Raw genomic sequence first — 23472 nt, 5'->3', positions numbered from 1 at the left:
GGGCTCTCACAAATGTGAGCCTTGATAATTTTTTCAAAGACTTTGCCAAGGATGGAGGTGAGACTAACTGGCCTATAGTTGCCCGGGTCCTCCTTCCTCCCCTTCTTGAAAATGGGAACCACATTGGCCCTTTTCCAGTCCTCCGGGACTTGACCCGTGCGCCACGAGCGTTCAAATATTCCCACCAGTGGCTCTGCAATGATGTCGGCCAGTGCCTTCAGTACCCTCGGATGGAGCTCATCCGGGCCTGCCGACTTAAAGGCATCCAGTTCTTCCAAGTGACCCTGCACCACCTCAGGGTCCACGCATGGAAGTCTGGTGCCTTGCTGCTGCCTCCCTACACTCCCAGTGAGAGACTTGTCATGCCTCTCGCTTAGGAACACTGAGGCGAAGAACCGTTGAGGAGTTCAGCCTTGTCCCCTCTGTCCGTCACCAATTGTTTCTGCCCATTTAGCAGAGGTCCTATTCCTCCCTGGGCCTTCCTTTTACTCCCTATATATCTAAAAAACAATTTCTTATTGTCTTTTACTTGGGTTGCCATCCTCAGCTCCATGGTAGCTTTGGCCTGTCTAACTGCCTCCCTACAAGCACGAGCAGAAGAGGTATATTCCTCTTTGGTGATCTCTCCCTGTTTCCACTTTTTATGTGCTCCCCTTTTGGCCCTTAGTCTGCCCTGGATTTCTCTGGTCAGCCAGGGAAGCCTCCTGGCCCCTTTCCCTCTTTTACCTCTCACGGGGATCGTCTCGCTTTGTGCTCGAAGGATAGTTTCCTTAAGGCACAGCCACCCTTCTTGGGCTCCCATCATTTCAAAACTACTACTCTGTAGTGCATCCTTCACTAATCGCCTGAGTTCACTGAAATCAGCTTTCCTAAAGTCCAGCACGTTCACCCTACTAGTTACCTTACCCACTCGACGCCTTATGTTGAATTGTATTTTTAGGTGATCACTGTCCCCCAGATGGCTACCGATCTGTAGGTCCCCTACTATGTCATCCCCCATTGCCAATACCAGATCCAGTAAGGCATTCCCCCTAGTGGGACCATGTACCTCCTGCGTCAGGTGGAGGTCCTGTACACAGGTTAGAAATCTGCGTGAGCGGTGGGACTTTGCTGTCTGTGTCTCCCAACAGATGTCCGGGTAGTTTAGGTCCCCCATGACCACTGCCTCTTTAGCTTTTATGGTCTCCGAGAGTTGCCTCAGGAGCCCCAAATCTATTTCTTCCCCTTGATGTGGGGGTCTGTAGCAGACCCCTACCACCAAATCCTTTTCTCCTTGCCCCCCATTTAGCCTAACCCACAGTCCTTCTACTTCCTCATCCTTTGATTCTGTCTTGATGAGGGTTGATGTATATTGCTCCTTAACATAGAGCGCAACCCCTCTCCCCTTTTTCCCCACCCTGTCCTTTCTGTACAATCTATAGCCCTCGATATGTACCGCCCAGTCATGGGATGAATCCCACCAGGTTTCCGTCAGCCCCACTAAGTCATAGGCATTTAGTGCAACCAGGAGCGCTAGTTCATCCTGCTTGTTCCCCATGCTCCTAGCATTAGTATATAGGCACTTGAGCCCTGCAACTGGTGCCTTTGCTGCCCCCCTGCTCCAAGTCCCAAAGGGCTCTTTGTCTCTTACCTTCTCGTTCCTTACCTGTGCCGTATTGCTGTCCACCCCCTGTCTTTCATGTTCCCAAAGCTCTCTTTCTTCAGGCTGGGCTGTCCTTGTTGGTGCCACCTGGTTTGGTGGTCCACAGCTTCCCCCGCCCTCATCTTCCCCTCCCCCCGACGAGCCTAGTTTAAAGCCCACGGGAGGAGATCCGCCAACCTGTAAGAAAACACACGCTTACCTTTGGGGGACAGGTGAAGCCCATCCCAGCTGAGCATGTCCCTCGTTGTAATGTGTGGGTCATTGTCCAGGAAGCCGAAGCCTGCCTCGAGACACCACTGCCAAAGCCGCCAGTTGGTCTCTCGGATGCAGTTCTCATGCCGTCTGCCGCGTCCGTTCACTGGTAGGATGGAAGAGAATACCACCTGTGCACCAAATTCCCTCAGCACGCTGCCGAGAGCCTGGTAGTCCGCCATCAGGTGATCGGGGGTTCTCCTGGCCGCATCATTAGTACCCACATGGACAAGGACCATGGGGTAGCAATCGGTGGGCTTGATCCTGGCCTGGATTACCTCCGTCACATCCCGAATCTTAGCTCCAGGCAGGCAGTAGACCTCTCGTGCTGAAGGGTCCTGGCGACAAATGGGCCCTTCCGCACCTCTCAGGATGGAATTGCCTATGACGAGCACGCGTCTCCTCCTCTTCTGGGTCTTCTCGGATCTCTTGATCTGTTTGGAGTGTGAAGAATGTGGCGTTTCTTTCTGCCCAAGGGTTTCCTCCTCCCTTTCCATCTCCTGCAGAGTCGCCAAGGCCTCGCACCTGTTCTCCAGTCGGACTGGAGAAGCTGGTACCTGCTCGCTGCGAGCTGCTCCGGTCCTGGCTGTGACAGTCTGCCACTCTGCTGTGGAGGTCCTTCCCTGGGCTGCTTCTTCCTTGGGTGCCTGGTCCTGCAGGGAAAGGAAATAAATGTCAATTTCCTCCTCCGCCTCCCTGATCCCCCTCAGCCTGTTAACCTCCTCCCGGAGCTCTGTCACCTGTGCCTCCAGAGCCCTAAGCCGGGCACCTGCCGGACAGGTGTGGGGGCTCCCAATCTCTGCCCCCCCCGGCCCTGCTGGGGATCCCCCGCAGGCCAGGAGGTAGGGGGACATCAGCTCCCCCATGGGCTCAGTCTGGGTGGAGGCCTCAGACCAGCCCCAGTTAGCCTTGTCCCCCCGGGCAGAGGCCCTAGCAGCACTCCTCGTAGACACCATTCTAAGCTGCTGTTTGTAGACCTGTGTGGTGTCTACGTCCTACCCGTACAGGAGTCCCACTCCTGGCCCTCCTGGCCCGCCCGCCGGCACGAATGCCTGTGCAAACGCTGGCGCGCTCTTACAGAGCGCGCCTGTTTGCGCACTCTGTTCATGCTGCGTGGCTCGGGAGCGCGGCTCCCTACCGGCTCAGCTATATGGGACCCGGGGGGCTTCCCCTCCGGATCTGGCTCAGCTGTGCCGAGGCCTTCCGCCCCACTTACCTTCGGGAGATCAGCTGCTGCTGCCCCCGCTGCCGATTCCTCTGCTGCTGCTGCTGCTGCTGCCGCCGCCACTGCCTCCGGTCAGAAGTTAGTTATGGGGCACACGTGCGTGCGGGACACACGTGTGCCTGATTCCTCTCCTTCCCGCTGCTGCTTCCCAAGTGAGGGAACTACGTCACCCTGCGGCTTTGAAACCTGCGGTTTGAATTACCCGCCCCCGCTCTAACGGCCAATCAGGCGCCCCGGTCTACCCGGAAGTGCCTGCCGGCAGTTCTGGCCCTTACGCTCCCCTGCTGGGGGGATCCGCTGCCGCCGAAGCCTGCTCCTTAAGGGTTAGCCCTGGGGGGGCTCGCTGGCCTGGGGGGACAGTCCCCTCCCTAGCCCTCCCTGTTTGCGCGCTCTGTTCGCGCTGTGCGGCTCAGGAGCGTGGCTCCCTACCGGCTCAGCTATATGGGACCCGGGGGGCTATGTCCTATTGTCCCACATTGGGCATGGGTCTGATCCTGTAGGACTATGTGCAATGTGTTCGCCATTTACAGAGTGGTGCTTTGGAGATGGTGCCTATACAGAAGTGCCTTGGAGATATGCAATGAAGGAAGCAAAAATGGTATGGATACATCATGAGAAGGGTGGAAACCCTTGCCAACGCCATAATGCAGGGCAGAGTGGAGGGAAAGAGAAAAAGTGGTAGACCCAAGAAGAGCTGGGGAACCAATATTAAGGATTGGATGGGGCTTCAATTGACAGAGTGCACAAAGCTGGCCAGAAGGGTGGAGTGGAGGAGTGACTGATGTTACAGCATCTAAGGTGCCCCAATGGTCACAGTGAACTTGAGAGGGAACTGACTTGACTTGTCTTGGAGAGTCCCAGGGGCTCATCTTTGTAAGAGGGGAAATCTGGGGTTTCCTGTGTGCAGAAATGAACCCCAGGTAATCTCCGGGGTGTATCTCTGTAAGCAGGAAATCTTGGCTTTCCCCACTTAGAGATATGCCTTGGAGATTCGCTGCAACATGTCTCCAAGTAAAGAATCCTGGCTTTCCCTACTTACAGAAATACACCTCGGAGATTCCCTGGGACATGTCTTTAAATGTGGAAACCCAGCTTGCTCTACTTACAGAGACACGTCCCGGAGAATCTCCAAGATGCATCTCTAATCGGAGAAAGCTGGGGTTCTGCGCTTGCAGAGGGACACCCAGGAGATTGTCCAGGGTGCATCTTTGTAAAAGAGGGAAGCTGAGCAGGTGTTTGTGGGGCTTGAAGGACCTGATCCTGCATGAGAATTTCTGAGATACACAGGATCAGACCCCTAAAGCTATGGAAGCAAACAGATATTTCATAATAAAGTGGCAGAAACAACTACCACTTTTGTCATGGCCACAAATTTGGGGCATTTGTGGTGTGACAAGGGGTATGGATGTCTGCTTGGCTTTTGTTCCACCATAAAAAATATTATGGTAGCACAAAGGCAATCTCTGTTTCCATCCTATGGTTTGTATTGCTGCTGGGAGAAGTGTGCCATGCCCAGCAGATGTTGATGTGCCCTATGAATTTCATTTTTAATTACTTTTTCTGAATATGGAATTGGTCACAGGAGTGAGACTAAGGCAATATCCCTCTAGCCCATTATGAATGGGCAGAATGAATTTTGCCATTACAGAGGCCTAGTTTGTATCTCCATATTAAGTTCTCAGATAAGTTTAATGGAAGCAAAGATTTCAGGATAGTACCCCATTTATTTTAAAGATATCTAAATATCTGCTGTGCTGATAAGAAGACAAATACTTGTTACTTGTGCCCTACTTAGATTCTGCAAATACATGCACAGATTAATCAGTACTGATCAGGCTACCTAACAAAGTAATTCATAAGGAAAGCTATTGTACTTGCATAAGGAATCATCTTTCTTCTTAGCATGAAAAATATAGATAGAAATATATACTTATTTCAGTACATCCCTAACAAACCCAAAACCTCTTTTTATTATTATACTTTTGAAATGTTATGTTGCTTAAGATGATTATCTCATAAAAGAGAATGGGAATGTAATGATCCTGTAGATAAGTGTTAGAAAGAAGATTTAAAACACATGGTACCAATCCTCGACTGGTGTAATCTGTATTGGATTTCCTTTGACAGAGGGATACCACTTTATATCATCTGAGAATCTGTGCCCTGAGGCCCAAGTCCAGTAAATTCAATGTAAATCTTTCCACTGATTTAAATGGATTTTACATCAGGCCCCTAATCTCTTCTAAAATGTACTATTGGTTATACTGCTGATATAATCCTACCAGTTGCAATATACATACCAACCTTGATGCTGATCCACAAATGATTTGTAATTTGAAGGACTGCAGTTTCATACCTGCTGTCTTTTTAATTCCATGAATTTAGTGTCGTGCATTTTTAATGGAATGATTATATCATGAACAAAGCATGTAGTATATTTTTCCTGTTTTTATGTTGATCTGCTATTTGTGGCAGATTTTAATTTCTCCCAATTTATGCCTCATCAAAATGATCACTTGTCATTGTCTGTAAGTATTCCATATTCACCATTGAAGTCACCTTGGTCAGCTGTGAAAGGTATTATGAGAGATACAACGTTTTTTCTATTCTCTATCTAAAGGTGCCTATACACATGCTCCAACACATTCATTCTAATTAGCATGCATCATAGCAGGCTTGATTAATTTAATTCTATTTGGAATGCTCCAGTGTGCTGCAGGATCATGTGTATTCAACATCCTGTGTTTCAAACTGGCAGTGGGGGCACTTTAACTAAAGCTCATTGAATAAGCTTTAGTTAAAACACCCCTGCTGCCATTTTGCGATGCAGGACACTGAATGTATGTGGCGCTGCGGCTGTCTCAGAGCACATGTATAGACACCCTTAGACTGCAACTCATACTGAAATAAATGGATGCTCTTTCAGTAAAACTAGAGCAGGTCACTACTCCTGAAAGGACAACCTGTGCTTTAGAATTTACCCTCATCTCTGGAAGTATAAATGCTAATATTTTTTTTTGCATAACCATGCACTAAATATGAACACAAACATGACATGAGCCATACAGCAGTCAGCCATTTAAAATAATTGAGAAAATATTTTCAGAAACATTTTGTTTTTGTTTTGCAGTATTCATCTTGGTCTAGTCAAGAACTTCCTTGGCTGACATTGTTCATTTATATTTAGCACTTTACCGGAAGATCTGCCCTGCCCTTCCCTTAAATACCTTTTCCATTTAACAAATGATTATTTTTATTTTGGCAGTCCAAGTTTTCCTTTTTGAACTGAATGATAGAGTTTGACTTGAAAATAAAACCTTGTCAAGTGAGTAGAAAGTGTTAGGAACTGTACTGACCCTGGAAAAAAATATGGACAAGGTGTGCTTGATAATGCAAGAACTTCTTTAATTAGACTGACATATGTGAGGATTCTCAAGATAATTACAGGGTCTGTTTCTTCCTTTTAAAAATGTAGACATGAAACTGAATGAGCAGAGTATTTAGTAGCACATTCTGCTGAGCAAAATGCCTTAGAGTGTTGACAGATTGTCAGTACTAAAGTTTTGCTACATTTGAGTGAATTCTGTAGTGAGTTTATTAAAGTGATTTAGTGCAGTGTGAACAAGTGTAGCATGTGTTCCACCCATTTTGATTAAAAACAAGGCAGAACACTGGAAACACGCCAGATTTTTTTTAAAGTAATCCATTCATATCTTTTTATGTATCTTCCACAAATAGATGCCTGTTTCATGAATGTTTAGCAGGGATCCTGGCTTTCTCTGATAAAAAATCCCCAATTTTTGGATTTAAAAAAGTAACCCAAAATCCACATTTTTCCGTGATTAAAATGAAATGCCACTAATATAGCTAGATCTAGATCTATTGCTATATCTATATCTATAACTATATCTACATCTAGATCTAGCTATATTAGTGGCACTTCATTTTAATCACAGAAGAATGTGGATTTTGAGCTACTTTTTAAAATCTGACAATTGGGGGGTTCTTTTTAGCAGAGAAAACCAGGATCCCTGATTTTTAGGCATGTTAAAAACAAACAAAAAATCAGTAATCAAGCAAACAGAAAGAGAAACCATGACTGGAGTTAAAAAAGAGTTAAAAAGTGAATATATCACAATAGCTTCTCATGAAGAGTTCCCTGAGGGAAAAAATAATGTTGCTGTACTGCGTCAGTAAAGCAAGGAGTTGTACACCCATGTAAGTGTTGATGAGGGCAAATGATAGCAATGATCAGCTTCATTGTTAAAATAACCCCACTAACTATAGCAGAGGACTGAAAGTAAATGGAATTAAAAATCCCCTGCAACTGTATCAGCAAATAACAAAATAGAAAACTAAAGCTTGGCTAATAGAAACCTGACTTTAGTTCAGTTGGATGGATACATTGTGAGTGGTTAGAGGTTCTGTCTGACAGGTTGTTTAGGCAATATAAGTTTTGATTCCACTGTATCAGTATAATCCAAATTGCCATTGCTGTTGCAAAGAACGAGGAGCCAATCTTGGCACTGTAACTGCCTTCTTTGGGCTAAAGCACATACTGTCAGGGCTGATACAATTATTTTTCTGTCCCTGAAGATGGCTGATTTCATTGGACCTCTCTTTCTCAGACACCCAATGTTTCTACTGTTACTACTCTTGGTAAACATATATTTTGATACATAATACAATAGTTTGCATTTGGTGCTTATGCTAGGTAAGTGTGGGCTTGTAGCTGAGCAGTGTCTCACTTTGCCCTAAAGATTTCTGTATGTTGAAGTTCTCCATTTGCTACTATAGCAACAAGTAATAGTATATTAGTACCATGACAGTGAAGTTTCCCACCTATTAGATTCCATGCATTTCAGGGCATTACCTATCCTGAGCTATACAAAATGCAAAGTCAAAGATGTATACATTCAATACAGGAAATCCTACATATTCCCTAGGTAACATTAGATTCCAATGCTAGCAAATTTTTGCTTGGTTTTTGTTACTGTTTTACATCACCACCAAATGGAAGTAAGGTTTCATGGGACTGCTGGCTTCCTAACTACATATGGAGATTCATAATAGATTGCAACTTCAAAAGAAAATTGTGTAATCCTATTGAGCAAAATACCTTGTGTGTAGTGCAGCTGCTTTGGGCAATGTGCTGGTATATCTTTGCCATGTAATCTATATAAATAGCCTGGGAAGGAACACTGAATGTTGGCAAGTGCAGAAGAGGCGAACAGCTGACAGCAGGGTTTATATGACACACATCCTGCTGCTAGGGGCATGGTCCTGGTGCTCCTATACCACGCTGATTTTATTTTAGCTCATAACTAGAGCTTGTCAGTATAGAGAGAAAAAGTAACACCAAGTGTAGGACTTAACTCTATGCTGTCTTTGCACAAAATTACCTGACTTGCATCCAGAGGATGTTTTAGCTATATGCAAAGATTTGGTTCAATATTCCAGTGGCCCCATCTTGGAGCACTGCACTGTGTTCTGGTTACTAATCTGTGTAGGCTGAGTCTCCCTTTCAGCATGCCAGATCTCTCTCAATGGTTTCTTATTTCCAGTAAAATCTGTAACAAACAGTTATGATGCATAGACTAATGGTTCTCAACCTTTTTAGATTCAGGGACAGCTCCTTGCTAGACCCAAGACACCTTTTGGGAAATGCCAGCTCTCAATTTCTACTCATTTCTTGAGTGTAAAAGAATATGGAGCAATTCTTCTTTTGCAAAGAAGTCAGAAAGACCACAATAGGTCAGAATGTTTTTCATACCATGGATTCCTATTTGACATCTCTGGGTCTATCTTGCAAATTTTGTGTAGGTGTTTGCACACCTTACAGGGCTAATATTGCATGGAACTCCAAAAAGACCCTTAAAAGAATCTGGTGGCACCCTGGTTGAGAATCACTGACATAAATGTACTTTCTGTATGTGAAATAGTGAACAGATCTTTTGTTATAAAAGAATAAGGTGTATATAATACCCTTATTCTGATATTGATATAGTATATGATCTCGGACAATATCCGTTCAGTAGTTCAGTTACTTTCACAACACACTTTGAGACCTTTGAATGAAAGGTAGCCTATAATGTACCTCTAAGTATCCAGTGATTAACACAATAAAAATATATATAATTAATACGTAAAGGCAAAGATCCACCACAGGTATTAGTGATTGATTAGAATGATATTCTGAATAGTCCCATTGATGTTAATCATGCCCCATGAGTATGAATGACAGAATATGGCCATTTATACTAGAAATACATAAATGCTAAGTATTACCATAAAAATCAGGGACATTTATAGCTAAAATCCTGTATTATAGGTTCATCAATGTTTATGATAGGAAAACATAAAATCAAAGAAATGTACTGCCAAAGACAAAATATACCATGCAAACTCTTATGAACTGGGCCCTAAAATTAAGCCTTATTATAAGCCTTATTATTTGCATCCTGTTGCTCCTAAATTTTTGAGTTCAGGTGATACATTTCATTTTCTGTAGTGCCTTTCCAGGCCTTTTTATTGTCCAAAATATAACATTCTGTTGTATTTTTTTAAACCTAGGTTGTTGAAATACAGACATAGCACAATAAAAATCTGTCAGCTCAGTTCAAGTCAGATAATGCCCTCAGTTGCTTTATTTCCCAGTATGTCACAAGCATCTGCTTTTTTTTTTTTGACAGAGGTGTCTGGGTCAGAATATGCCTGGCTCTCCGCTCACAGCAATTAAAATTATCTACTGCCCATGAGTAGACCTGGATGAAAGCATCAGCAAAAATGAATCCCCGAACCAACTAGGTCAAACTTCAATAGTACCTTGTGCTATCATTAAAGAAAATGTGGCATTAGAAGGAGAACTGCATTTTCCATAAGGAAGACAAGGAAAAAGGAGAAAAGTTCTGACCTCACTTTCAGGTGAGTCAACCAAAAAAATATTATCAGAGATAATACACCTGGCTGTTTCCATGCTAGAAGATAAATGCTATACAATGATAATGACAGCCGCAGCATCTGTGAAAAATGGAAAGAAGAGTGAAACAAATTAGGGATGATGGTAAGATAATTGTTAGCTCTCACCATCAAAATGATGAGGGTATTTTATCTTTGTAGTGGGATGGGCAGAAGAAAACACCAGCTAATAAAGACAACAAGCTAGGTGAAGGCAAAATTCTGCTTTCCACTAATTACTTTGCATTTTCAGTTTTTCACAGGTATCTCTCTCTGCTCATTTTCACTGGTAAAACTGAAGGCAAATTTTAGTTATAAATGTCTCTTCCATTGTGCTCTATCACATGTATGAATGTAGATTATAGGAATTAAGAATGTGGAAAACCCATTAATTTAGAGTTTTCCAGACTTTGGCCTATGGCTTGCTGTTGGCCCATGCAATGCTTAGGAAGGGCCTGCAGAGAAGCACTGGACTGAATGATGCTGGCTCCATTGCCTGCTAAATTCCATTAAAACAGCTAATATTACATTAATTACTTTCCTAATGTTCATATTTTATTACTGTAGTTGCCACAGGCTTAATGTGCAATCGCAAGTGAGTAGAGGTGGCCTCTGCAATTAAGAGTGGAAAGGAAGTGGTCCACAAATCAAGTTTTATATTAGCGCATGACCCCACATTAGGCACAAGTATGAGAATCCCAGAGCTAAATTGTCCTCTTGCCAATTAGGAACATTCTATGTATATTCATGTTTTATCTTGCCTGGCTTTAAAAATGTAAAAGGGTGGGAAAACTGGTTCCAAGTTACTTTTAAAAATGCCAATATTTATAACTTGTTACATCATTCCTTTTCTATACAGATCACTTCCTTAAACAATATTGCACTATTTGAACCTAACCCTAAATAATTATTAGCCAAAATTTTTCTATTAAAGTGATGTCACTGGAAACAAAAAGCCTTCGGAGACAAAAAATGTTTTCTTAAAATATAACTTCAACATGTAATTACTCTAATCAATGTTACAGCCTTAAATAAAATGATATAGAGCATGCACAGAATTTTGTGTAGCAGCCTGGAGGCTAGATGAATGAACCAAATGAATGATGAACCAAATGAATGATGAATGAACCAAAAAAAGTCTGGCAGTTCTGTTCTGGAAGAATATTTACCTCGATGGGAAAAATGGACATCTCAAAAGATTAGATTCTCCTCTGGAATTAATCATACTTCCTGTTCCCAGTCAGGTCCCTTTCTCCTGGTCCTTATGAGAACTAGGAAATGTAAAGATGTATTTCGTTCACATGTTAGGTAAAGATGCAGCATTCCTCATATCTAGATTAACCATCCCTAAGCACCCTAACTCATTTTATTGGGCCCAGTTCAGCAAAGCACTTAAAGTCAATGGCACTGGTCAAGTGCCTGAAGTTAATTAAGCATGAACTTTGCTGAATCAGGAACAGAGTTAATAATATTTGTGCACATAATCTGCTGCACATATGTGGTGCTAAAAGAATGACAGGTAGGAAGAATGATGATGGCATGGCAGTACTTATTTATATAGTGCTGGATGTAGGTGGACAGAAGCACTAGTGACTGGAGGGGAGTCTAGTTTCTATATGAAAATTAGTGGTTTTAGTTGTGAAACACTTTTAAAAAAAAGAAAAAAGTTTTTTTCTATTCGTTAATGTGGTTGGCTCCAGGATTGGTATTTTCTTTAAGGCCCTAATTCATAAGTATTTGATATATTTTAAAAGGCTTTATCTACATGACAGAATGGTATGGTAATGTTTTGAAATAAAAGGATAAAAATCCAAAACTTGTGGCCATGTACCACAGCTATGTGAGATATGATTGCCTGCAGATATGAACTGAAAAGGATATTGCACATTTGTTTAAAAATTGGACAGCGATCAAGGAATTCCTGGGTTCTACTCCAAGCTCTGACATTGACTAACTATGTCAATGTCCATTAGGAAAAGCATTTATTAATTTATCCTCATACAGACATTCAGTTTTTCCTGGGAGAATTGCTGCTCTCTCAGGAGAAACCATGAGTATAAAGATGTTGGGCATGTCCAGACAGGCAAGCACATGTGGTTTGTGGCACTACAGACTTTCCACTGCCACAAACTGTATTCCCAGAACATTAAAACATGCATGCAAGGGCAAAATGTGCCACTGGGATTTCCTGGTAGCTAAAATAAAAAATTGCTGAGAAAAAAAGTGGTGCAGTGCATGCTGCCAGAACAAACAGAGGCTCAGTCTTCCAGGAAAATACTCTGGTTGTTGGTCAGAGTATCCATGCTATTTTATTTGTTCCCCAGCTGCTCCAGCATGCTGGGAGCCAGGAGAAGTGGGGATAGGGCAGTTTTCTCAAAGTGGAACAATCTGTCCCTCAACAAATTGCACATACAGGGGCATGCACTGCGGTACAAAGTAGTGGCACAAACTTGTGCTGCTGCAAGCACACATATCCATACACTATATGGCCCTAGGGTTAAATTACTCCTGGGAGAGTTTCTGGGATTTTGTGAATGCTGTGGCTTTTCTCAGAAGAGAAAATAGGCCTCAAGTATCCCCCACTCAGGGCTGCCCAATGCACTATTGCTATTTGTCACCAGGCAAACTAGGGGAGCATGCTGAGCATGCTGAGATGTGTGTACAGGGACCCCTTCTAGCTGCACAGTGTCAGCACTGCAAGCTCTTCACTCTTCAGGGCTTCAGCATTTGAATGTCTGTATGTGCAACTCTGAGTAAGTTTTTCTACCAGGAGAACAAATCTGGGAGAATTCTTCCACAATATTTGAATGTGTGTACGCAGCCTTTGTGAGAATCCATACCCAGGAAAGATAAGGTCACTTACCTAAATATGGAAACAGATACCTAATTTTAATCATCTGCATTAAAAATGTTGGCTCTAATTTCATAGATGTAATGCTAAGGAAAGAGAAATGTATTACTTGGGAATGTTTGTCAGCAGAATCAGTATAACTGTTTTGTCTATCTGCTTCTACACAAGGATAAACGTCTACATTTCTGTACTTTAAGCCAAAATAATGGAGATAAAGAGTTAAAATTATACCTTGTTAAAAATCACTTAAAAATTTTAGTGCTTAAATGATTTTATGTTGTTTCCTTCAGATTTAAAATTACAGCAATGCATACTCAAATACAAGCAGACAGCTGAACCACTGCATCTGATGACATGTATTCCTGAGATACAAGTCTCTCCCAAACTTAAAAAAAGCCTAATATTGAGTCTGTCCACAGACTGAAGTATGCTTAAAGTTACAGTGGTTTAACTTTCACCTAGAGTGGAATAGAATGGATGTATGAAAGTTAAAACAGTTAGCTTTAAAGAACTAATTTTAAAGTGCATTTCCTGTTCATCTGTCCATACCCTCTGTTTGCTCATCTGTGTATTCACAAGGCTATTTAATGAGATAAGGTTTCCAAAGGAATACATCTGAAAATTTATGGGTATGAAATTAAAAAATAACTATAAAATAATGAAGCAAGCTTCAAATATAAGTGTAAGTAAATGTGTGGTCCATATGTAATATATCTTTCAAATTGTGCTCAACAGCATAGCAATGAAAAGGTGTGCACAGCATGGGAATTACAACTGTGCTTTTCTAGGCAAGATAGGAAAGCAGTTTGGGTAATCAGTCTGAGTGAATTAAATTCTGAAAAAAGGAGAACATGACACATTACTCAGGTTTGTATCTGATGAACACCCCTGCCTGCTCTAATCCATAATTATGTGAAATAATCACAATTACATGGAAGCGATAGAATATATAACTGAACTCAGAAAAAAGGATGTTTACCCAATTCATTGAATAAGTATCAAAATAATTTTAAAAAGTGCTATGTGAATTATTTCATTTAGTTTAACTCTAGCCAACACTCTTTACCAATAAAGGGAATAAAACTGAAGTGAATAGGTCAGTAGAAGTATGGTACCCTAATGCTGGGAATGCTGCCAGTGAATGTTGACAGATCACTGCTCTCTGGGGTCAGCACCATTTATGGTTTTATGGACCCAGCTATCACAGCCATAGAGCTACTGCTTGATTTTTCCCCAGCTTTCCCTTGGAAGAACAAACTATGTAACCCTTGACCTTCTGATCTGCCTGCATTTCATTTCATGTCTTTGATATCTGTCACACAGAAAAGAAAAAGCTGTTTGATACTTTAGAGTTTTTAGCTGGACTTGGAACAGCAATATTCAACTGCAGAATCAGAAGCAGTCCCTTATCAGTACTGTGTGAGAATCATGTGAGCTTATAGCTATAACCACATGTTAACAAGACCTGTCAGTACCTTGTTAGATGGTGAAAGAGCATTAAATATATTTATAAAAGTGCCCTGGAAGTATAATCATAAAGGGAAAAAAATCATCAGAATATGTTTTTTACTCTCATTTACTCTTTATATAATTTATTTCAATGTGATGATAATAGATATGTATAAAGTCATGAGGTATATATCATTATTATAGTTTATACTGTATTATTACTGACCAATGTCTACTACATTCTATACTATTCATAGTGTACTGCATACTATATTACACTCACACTAGTCTGCTGAGTAAAATAAAAAACTACCAATGGGATCATAATTCCATTTTCAAAATCTATTAGCAGACATTGATGCTCTTGAAAATATCGGTAGCACTAAACAATTGTATTGAAAAAGAAGAAAATGACATTCGGATGCATATGTTCTTTTCTGGGCAACATAACAAGCACTATGTCCCCAAAGAAGTACCTTATTTATTTGCATACCCCACATCTCTCAAATATGACACACATTTTGTTTTGTGAAGGCAGAATGAAAAAGACTTTTTGTTCTAAATAAACCATTTAGATTCAGTTCCCTCATTTAAGACATGCACCCCATTTTTATTGCTTTTTTTGGGAAAAAGGTGAGTGTGATATTTGAATAAATAATGTAATAGTTCCAATAAATAGCGCATGTCACCCAATTGACTAGTTTAATAGATTTCACAGATTTCATAGACATTAGGGCTGGAAGGGACCTCAGAAGATCACTGAGTCCAGCCCCCTGCCCCAGGGGCAAGAAGTCAGCTGGGGTCAAAGGATCCCAGGAAGATAAACATCCAAATACCTCTTAAAGGAGTCCAGAGTAGATGCTTGTGCTACCTCTGGAGGCAGACCTTGGGGGCTTGGACAGCAAAGAAGTTCTTCCTTATGTCCAGCCTGAAACGGTCTTGGGGGAGTTTGTAACAATTTGACTTTATCATCCCTGGGGTGCTCTGGGGAACAGGTGTTCCCCAAGGTCCTAATGTACACCCCTTATATACTTATAGGCTGCCACCAGATCACCCCTGAGCCTGCACTTTTCCAGGCTGAAGAGTCCCACGGCTCTCAGCCTCTCATCATAAGGCCCATTCTCCTGCTTTCTGATCATGTGCGTGGCTCTCCTCTGGACTCTCTCAAGCTTCTCCCCATTCTTTTTAAATTGTGGAGCCCAAAATTGGATGCAGTACTCCAGCTGTGGCCTCACCAAGGCCAAATACAACATGAGGATGACATCCCGGGATTTGCTTGAGAAGCATCTATGGAAGCAAGCCAGAGTTTTGCTCGCTTACCAGCTGTGACATTGCATTGGTGGCTCATATTCATCTTGTGGTCAATCATGAGCCCCAAGTCCCTTTCAGCTAAGGTACTAGTAAGTGTAGCACTGCCAAGCCTATAAGTGTGCTGCAGGTTTTTTTCCCCAAGGTGGAGTACCTTGCATTTTTTGGTGTTGAATGCCATCAGGCTTTCATCCACCCATTTTCTGATCTTGTCTAGGTCAGCCTGGATCACCATTCTATCCTTAGGAGTGGATGCTCTAGTTAAGATCTCACATTCAGGAGTTTGTGCTGTGACAGGGAGAACATCGATGAGAAATTTGGCTACTAGTTACATCAGTCTAACATTTTTTATTTCAGTAAGGCTGGACAAGTATATATGAAGGTAGAATTTGTCTCTATATGAGAATCCAAAATGTAATAGTGAAGCATGTGGAGAATTAAAAGTGTTATTGGACCAGGGGTGGGCAATTATTTGGGCCTGAAGGCCACATAGCAAGTTTTGATGAACTGTCATAGGCCAGGTCAGCACCCCCACTCCCCAGGAACAACTTGCCAAAACTCTCTATGTGGCTTTGGGAAGCAGTGTTCAGGCATGGGACAGGTGTGATCCACTCTCTGGATGCTCTGCCCTGTTGGGGGAGGTGTATGGGTGTGTATGGATGGGACATGTGCACATATAGGGGCTTCCTGGGAGGCATTTGGGGGTTAGGGGGGGGAGATCTGGGGTAGGGGGGAATACATGCAGCAGAGCTTGCCCACAGGTGGCTACTCATCATGCCAGGTGGAAGGTAGCTGGGAGCTGGAGCCAGAGCTTCATACACTGAGCAAGAGCCACCTGGCTGAAGCTTCCCCCTTGCACAAAGCAGTGTGGCAGGAGCAGCAGCAGGAGCAGCAGACACAGCTGGAGGCGAGGAGAGGTGAGGGGAGTACACACAGCTGGAGGTGAGGGGTGGACTTGCCTGGGCCCCAGCCAACATGCAGCTTCCAGCGGAGCTGTTCCTGGTGCAGCTGCAGCTGGTCTGGTGCTGCTGTGCTCCCCTTGCCTCCAGAGGCAGCTCCTCCTCCTGCTCCTGCCCCTGCTGCACCACTTTGGGCGGATGGGTTGAGGGGAAGCTTCAGCCTAGCATCTCCCACTGGTAGTGAGGTGAGCAGAGTAGCATCTGGCCAGCTTCAGCTACACCAGGAATGGCCCCACCAGAAGCTGGGGCCAGGCCAGTGAATGCTAGTGGTTGCACTGCCCTGGTGGGAGTGGATGGGTCCCAGCCCCATGCAAAGCACCACAAGGGCAGCTGTGGGCCAACTCCAGTCAGTTGGTGGGCTGAATTTGGCCTGTGGGCCATATTTTGTGCACCCCTGTATTAGAACATCTTTAAACTGCTAACAGACAGGTATGACATCCATTTTAGCATGCAATTTGATGATAAAACCATCTATTAGTACAGTACTTGACTATCTGGATCATGACATAATAACAATTGACCAAAGTATTGACTCCGCATGGTCATTTTATTGTAACATTGAAAAAGCGTACCCTACTAAAAATTTATGAATTAAGCACAACATGGGAATTTTGCAACTTAAAAGGTTTTCATGACAAGGTGAGACTTTTTTGCTGGTGCACACATTACTGCATTTTTCTGGTGCACACATTACTGCATTTTGTCAAGGAAACATCACTTATGCTTTGTAGATATTACACTTGTGCCTCCAAAGGGAAAGTGGAAGCTGAATGTCAAAGGGTAAATTCCATGACTTACGACAAGTTCTGATGGGCTGAATCTTGCACAGTCAGCAGCTTTCAGAATCCCAGCAGGAGCTGTTTGGGCAGGGGAAAGAGTGGCCTCAAGGCTGTCAGCTCAAGAGGAAAGCTTTGCAAATTTATGCTTAGAAATACTGGGAATTCTACACAAGGCACTTTACTGAATATTAGACTAATCTAATGCACAGTAAAGCAACATTGTCTACACATATGTGGCAATTACTGCGCTTTAGATTAGCCTAATGCACCATTTGCTAGTACTGATAGATACAGGTGCTAGAAAAAGGCACATTAAATTAATGCACCATACCACGCATGTAGACACTGACCAGGAGCAAATTGTTTCTGGTCAGCCTAAGCAGCAAGGGGACACATTGCTGCCTGGCTAAGCCAGGAGCTGAGGGAAGCTGTCCCTGGTTCCACGGGCAATGCCCAGCCCCATGGAGTTCAGGGTCGGCTGCAGCTGGTGCTCCCAGGAGAAGTGCGTGTGGGTCTGAGCCACCATCTGGGGACATGGTGGCTGTGGCACCCATACTGTACCTGTCCTTTCTTCTCCCAGGAGCTGTAGTTTCCCCCAGGAGCTGAGATCACAGTGGAGTGGGGCCTGGAGCTTCCCCAGCTGTGATTTCCCCTGGTAGGTGTGATCGCAGTGACAGTGGGGCCTGGGGCTTCCCTGCAGTGTGGGTCCTGCAGCTAAGGGGGAAGCACAGAGCAGCAGGAACAACACAGCAGCTCCAGGGCTGGGAACTACCCTTGCACTGCTGAGCAGCCAATCCTGTCCCCAGCTGGGCTGTCTGGGCCCCTGTTCCCCTGAAGTACCTGCTATAAGAGCAGAGCCCAGCCTGGCCTGTCATTAGCCATGCCTGGCTCTGGGACTTCTGCAGAGCAGGGCTCCTCACTGGTGTGGGCTGTTTGTGAGTCTCAGGTAGAAAGCAAGGAGCAGGCAGGCATGGGGATGCAGGGGCTGGGCACACCAGCAGTTGCTTACCTGTTGCCAAGAGCTCTGCAGATGCACTGGGCACAGCCCCACACTGGCGTGGTAACCACGCAGGAGGTGGCAGGGCCAAAGGATTAGATAGCCCAGAGTCCTAGACAAGGTTGCTCCTGTTAGGCGCAATTCTGTGCCCAACATAGGTGCATGTATAGATGCACTCCCGGGCAAAGTTTAACGAGTTTAAATTTACTGCTCATTACATTCAGGTGTATGAATTGCACATGTAGACTTGCCCACAGAAAACTAGTAGTAAAACTGGCTGAAATCCTTTTAACTACATATTTGGTGAGTTTGTTTCATTTTGGCAGGTGCAGGGAGAAATCTTAGCAGTCGGTGAATCTACATGGGACACTTTACTGCATATTAGACTAATCTAATTAACTGTGCAATAAAGTTTCACCGTCTGCATGTGCATAGCAATTACTGCACAGTAGATTTAGTCTAATATGCCCTCTTCTAGTATCTGTAGATACAAACACTCAAAATCAGTGCATTAAAACTAATGCACCAAAGCACATATGTAGATGCTGACCAGGAGCAAATTGCTCCTAATCAGCCTAAGCAGGAGGGGCCACAGGAGGCAGGAAGAGCTGTGCTGACTTGGTAGGATGCTGCCTGCCACCCATGTGGAGATTGGGAGCTTTTCCAATCTCCACAGGCCTTGGAGAGATGTCCCAGCAGCAAGGATAGCTCTCCCAGCCATGTGGATAATTGGGATAAGCCCAGGGAGCCAGAGCAGGGTAGAAGCAGCCCTAGATGGAACTGCTCCCATTTGGAACAAATTTGCTTCTGATGGGCACATGTTCAGATGTGTGCAGAAGCACAGTTTAATGTGCCTGTATTTTCTGTGTAGTAAATTCAGGTGCATTTATTGTATGTGTAGACATACCAAGTTTTTACAAGTTCAGTTTTGGAGATACAGGAAGACTAGTCCATGAGGAAAAAGGGAAAGCAGTAAAGTAGGAGGAGTAAAATGTCATCTGTCCCAGGTTTAATCATCTGCCCAAAGAAACAATAAGCCATTCTGCCCCAGCTTACATGATAGCACAAAGGGGAAAAAAATCAACATAAAATCCTGGTACTGGTTGTATTGGTATTGGTTGTATACACTTGAAACTTAATTTGGATTAAAATAGGGCAAGAATTCAAGGTGCAACAGCTTTTCCCTGAATAATTCCCACTATGTGAATCCTCTCGTTTCAGTGTAAATGTTCAAACGTGATAGGAATTACTCCATATTTAGACAATACTATCTTAACACAGAGTCTACAGTTGGGCAGAAAGACTGAGCAGAAAGCTTCCCTTTTTTGCTTATTGAATATACTTGTTCTCTAGAGAAGATGAAGATCTCATTTAGAATCCCCTCTGCAGTAATACAAAATCGGCGTGTTCTGATGCACCCACATATACAGTGTATCAACAAGATAAGGACTTGTTCCAGTTGGCTGATTTTTCTAGTGTTTGGCCGCTAGTTGTGGGCCCACATTAGTATGTGGGAAGCAGTCAGATGGCAGATTGTCAGTTTTAAAGACAGACGGTAACAGTGTTTTGCTAGCTGTACAGAGTTTTTCTGAAACTGACCATGCTAAGCACGGCTATAAAAGTTCCTCCAGTGGTGACACCCCACTCTTACAAAATCTATAAATACAATGTATAAGGGCATGTGTAAATGAAATGGGGGCCCTAAATTCAAGTGGTGGATTTCTAAAAACACCACTTCAATTTAGGGTGAAGTAAACCCCTGTGTCATGTACACCCATATCTTATCTGCCTCTCCAGCTGTGGGGAGGGGAGAGCAAGCTGCCAGCAGGTGGAGTGGCCCCTGGGCTCTGGGCTGCGGGGGGAGGGAGGGGGACTGGTGTTTCCCTCTACTGCAGCGGTGGCTCCCCCCAGGCAGCACCTGCCCACAGGCACCCCCTTGGGCAGTCCCAGGAGACACCACAGCTGCAGAGGGAAGGACTGGGCCCTGTGCAGCTCATGCAGGCATGTAGGCTCCATGGGGGAAAGAAAAAGATCAGGCTTGCTGCCTTTTTTTCCTTTGGTGGAGCCTGCCTTCCCAGGCTGCTGCCAGGCTGCCTGTACAGGCTGTTTGAACATCCCCTGAGCTGCACAGAGCCCAGTGCTTCAATCTGTGGCTGTAGGCCAGCAAACTAAAGCTCCTTGGAGGTATTTTAGTTTGCTGTGCCCCAAAGTCATTTAAGGCACATTACACCGCTGAATGTGCTACAGCAGCTGGAATTAATACATAATATGCTGCCTGTGCATGCAAACACCAACACCGTTAAAGTGGAGCAAAAGCATTTAACCTACTTTAAAGTGTTGTGCACATCTGCCCCTCGTTTTGTCTCCACATGCCCTAAATGCCTGTCTTCATGGATTGAACACCAATGTAAATTTATTATGTTGTATAACTAAGAAGATTTCCTTTGTCCCATACGCAACTTTTTATATCTCATACATTATCTGAAGTGGTAGATGTAGATAATAGATGTAGATAAAAGCTTAATAAAAGCTATTGCATAGAAAACATACTGAAGCAGTATTGAAAGAAAAATCAATCCCTTTGGTGGGTGGGAGGTCTGGAAAGTCATTTAAATCCTTTCATTCCTGATAACTAATAATAAGAATCCATTTACTGAAGTGGTAGAGGCCAGTGTTCAGTAACTGCAAACTGTAACAGAATAGGGAACAATATTCTCTGGGTTGGCCCTTACTGCCAAAAAAACAGGTGAGGTTTTTCTACAACAAGATAATTAATGTGTGATAATTATCATGCTATTAAATCATAGTGGAGGCAAGGCAGAAGTATTTTTATCACAATATAGCTAAGCAAGGGCATAAAGTATAAATTGTAGTTTTATTCAATAGAACTATATAAAAGTATAGATCTTTGTCTTCTCTGGGATTTTGCAGCAAGATAGGTAAAGCATATCAGTGATCAGTGATTCACTTGCTGTGAAAGTGCACATTTTTGGCGGTGAAGTTACATCCAAATTTCAACCTGAAACATGGGTTCTCCAACCTTTTCTTTCACTAGATGTGCAATACAGGGTTGATCAGTTCTAAGTAGAGATAAGATTCTCCATTGTTACAATAATGGATAAATCAGACTTGGGTACAGGGAACATAAGTAAGCTCTTTAAAATTTCCTTCTCTTCTGCAAACTTTACAGTTGCAAAAATGGCTTTGCTTTTTGCTGTTTTAACTTTAGTTTAAAATACAAAGACAGCATTTTAAATAGAGAAAATAAATTTACCAAGCTGCAAATTACCTTCTTCTTCCTCTAAACCCACCCCTTGAAGAAGGATTGAGAAAAAGAATTACATCAATTTTCCCTCTATTTAAGAAGATGGGAGGGGAGGTAACACCCACAAGAGTAAGGAATGGATATATTACATCAAACAGAGCATTAAAGTGCCACACAATTATCAGCAGGGATCCTGGTTTTCTCTAATAAAAAAATCTTCCCATTTTTCAGATTAAAAAAGTAACCCCAAACCCATATTTTTCCGTGATTAAAATGAAACACCACTATATATATGGTGGTCATGGGGAGACCCCCTTCCCACCCCAGTCAGTGACATTGGCCATGGGGGAATCCCCCACCTGTTGCTGACTGGTTGCTGTGGGGGCACATGGCCCCTCTGACTAAGGTGGCACCGGTTGCCTATGCAGGTCAGTATATGAAACAAGCCATATTACAGGATGATTTGAGACATTTGAGATACAGATGGAATGCAATATGTAGTTCATTTTGATCAGTGTACAAAAGGGGGTTGGAAAGTATAGGAACTTTGTAGCAGCCTAGAGGAATCTGCGTGGGGTTGTGCCAACTACCTTGTCACAAGTAAAAGTTCCTTAATGTCTTAGCTCCTTGGTAGGCCAAAACATATTAGGATTGTGCTTGTAGGCAATAAACCTGGCTGAATCTTTGCCACTGAACTAAGCCTGAGGTCATTTTTTAAGACAAGATTGGTGCTGGAAACTCTTGGCTGTGATTGCAGTTCTTGAGACTTCAGCACTGACAGCACATCAATAATACTTGAAGAAGACAGCAGCAACAGTAACACATGACAACTTATAATAACAGCTGATTTCTAGCCACCTAAGAAGTTAGTCTGGGGGCTACGTATATCACACTTGAATTTAGGCACCTGAATTCTGCCTAAGTCCTGTTTTAAGCACCTAAGTTTTTTGTGGATTTAGGCCTGAATGCCTGATTTGGCTTCCTTAAAAACAAGATAAAAGCAGTAAGTAGGACTATGTGCATTTTAAAATGTAACGTTTCCTATAATTTTTGCCAGTGTACCAGGGTAACCGTTCTGAAAAACAAAGTCCCCTCTTTATTCAGAGAATATATATAGCCCAGGTTTGCCATGACTAACATTTTATAAACATCCGCACATACAGCTGAACAAGCAAAACCTGAAGCCATGAATCCAGACAGGTAAAAGCTAGGCTGAAAAGCAAACAGTAACAACTCTTACTTTGCCATTAAGCTACTCTTAGTGCTGACCACAGGAGACAGGACAAATGTCTACTAGTGTTATGATAAAAGAAGTTAAAATTGATGATCACATCTTGTTCATACCCTCCTCTTCCTCATGTATTTTAGAAGCCACTGGCAACCTTCCCTAAGTCAGAAGCAGAGGCACAGCCAGTTCCTTCATCTCCCAGGGCAGAAGAAGGTGGTATGCTGACCACTGTAGACCAGGGGCGGTGAGGGGAAGGGAAGCCTTACTGCCTGGGCTCTCTGCTGCAGCTGTTGCAGGGTTGGGTGGCAGCAACCCAGTAACACGAGCTCTCCAAAAGCTGCATCTGCTGTTGGATGCAGGGCTGCACCTCTGCCCAGAGGTGGAGGGGAGCACCATTCTACTCATCCCACGTATACCCTGCCCCCTAGATATAGTGAAGTCCTGCATGTGGGTGTGTATGGTTATTTGCTATGGCAAAGACTCTAGGAGGGGTTTTGGTGGCCCCTTATAGTCAGAGCCTGGGCTACTGCCCCACTCACTCACTCTAGTTACGTTACTGG

At 43.4% G+C, this 23472-nt stretch overlaps 1 long non-coding RNA gene across 1 annotated transcript; it reads right to left on the bottom strand.

Annotated features, from left to right (window-relative positions):
- Window positions 1-1795: 1795 nt before the first annotated feature.
- Window positions 1796-3248, bottom strand: LOC149874906 (uncharacterized). Its single transcript, XR_016439981.1, has 4 exons — window positions 3111-3248; window positions 2420-2547; window positions 2173-2328; window positions 1796-2000 (listed from the first exon to the last, which is right to left on the bottom strand). It is a non-coding gene; the product is annotated as an uncharacterized LOC149874906 (long non-coding RNA).
- Window positions 3249-23472: the final 20224 nt, after the last annotated feature.

This window comes from Crocodylus siamensis, chromosome 1 (assembly GCF_052110815.1).
Source record: "Crocodylus siamensis isolate JL-2025a chromosome 1, ASM5211081v1, whole genome shotgun sequence".
NCBI lineage: Eukaryota > Metazoa > Chordata > Crocodylia > Crocodylidae > Crocodylus > Crocodylus siamensis.
The sequence above is the reverse complement of the archived record's forward strand: the minus strand, read 5'-3'. Positions and strand labels throughout refer to the sequence as shown.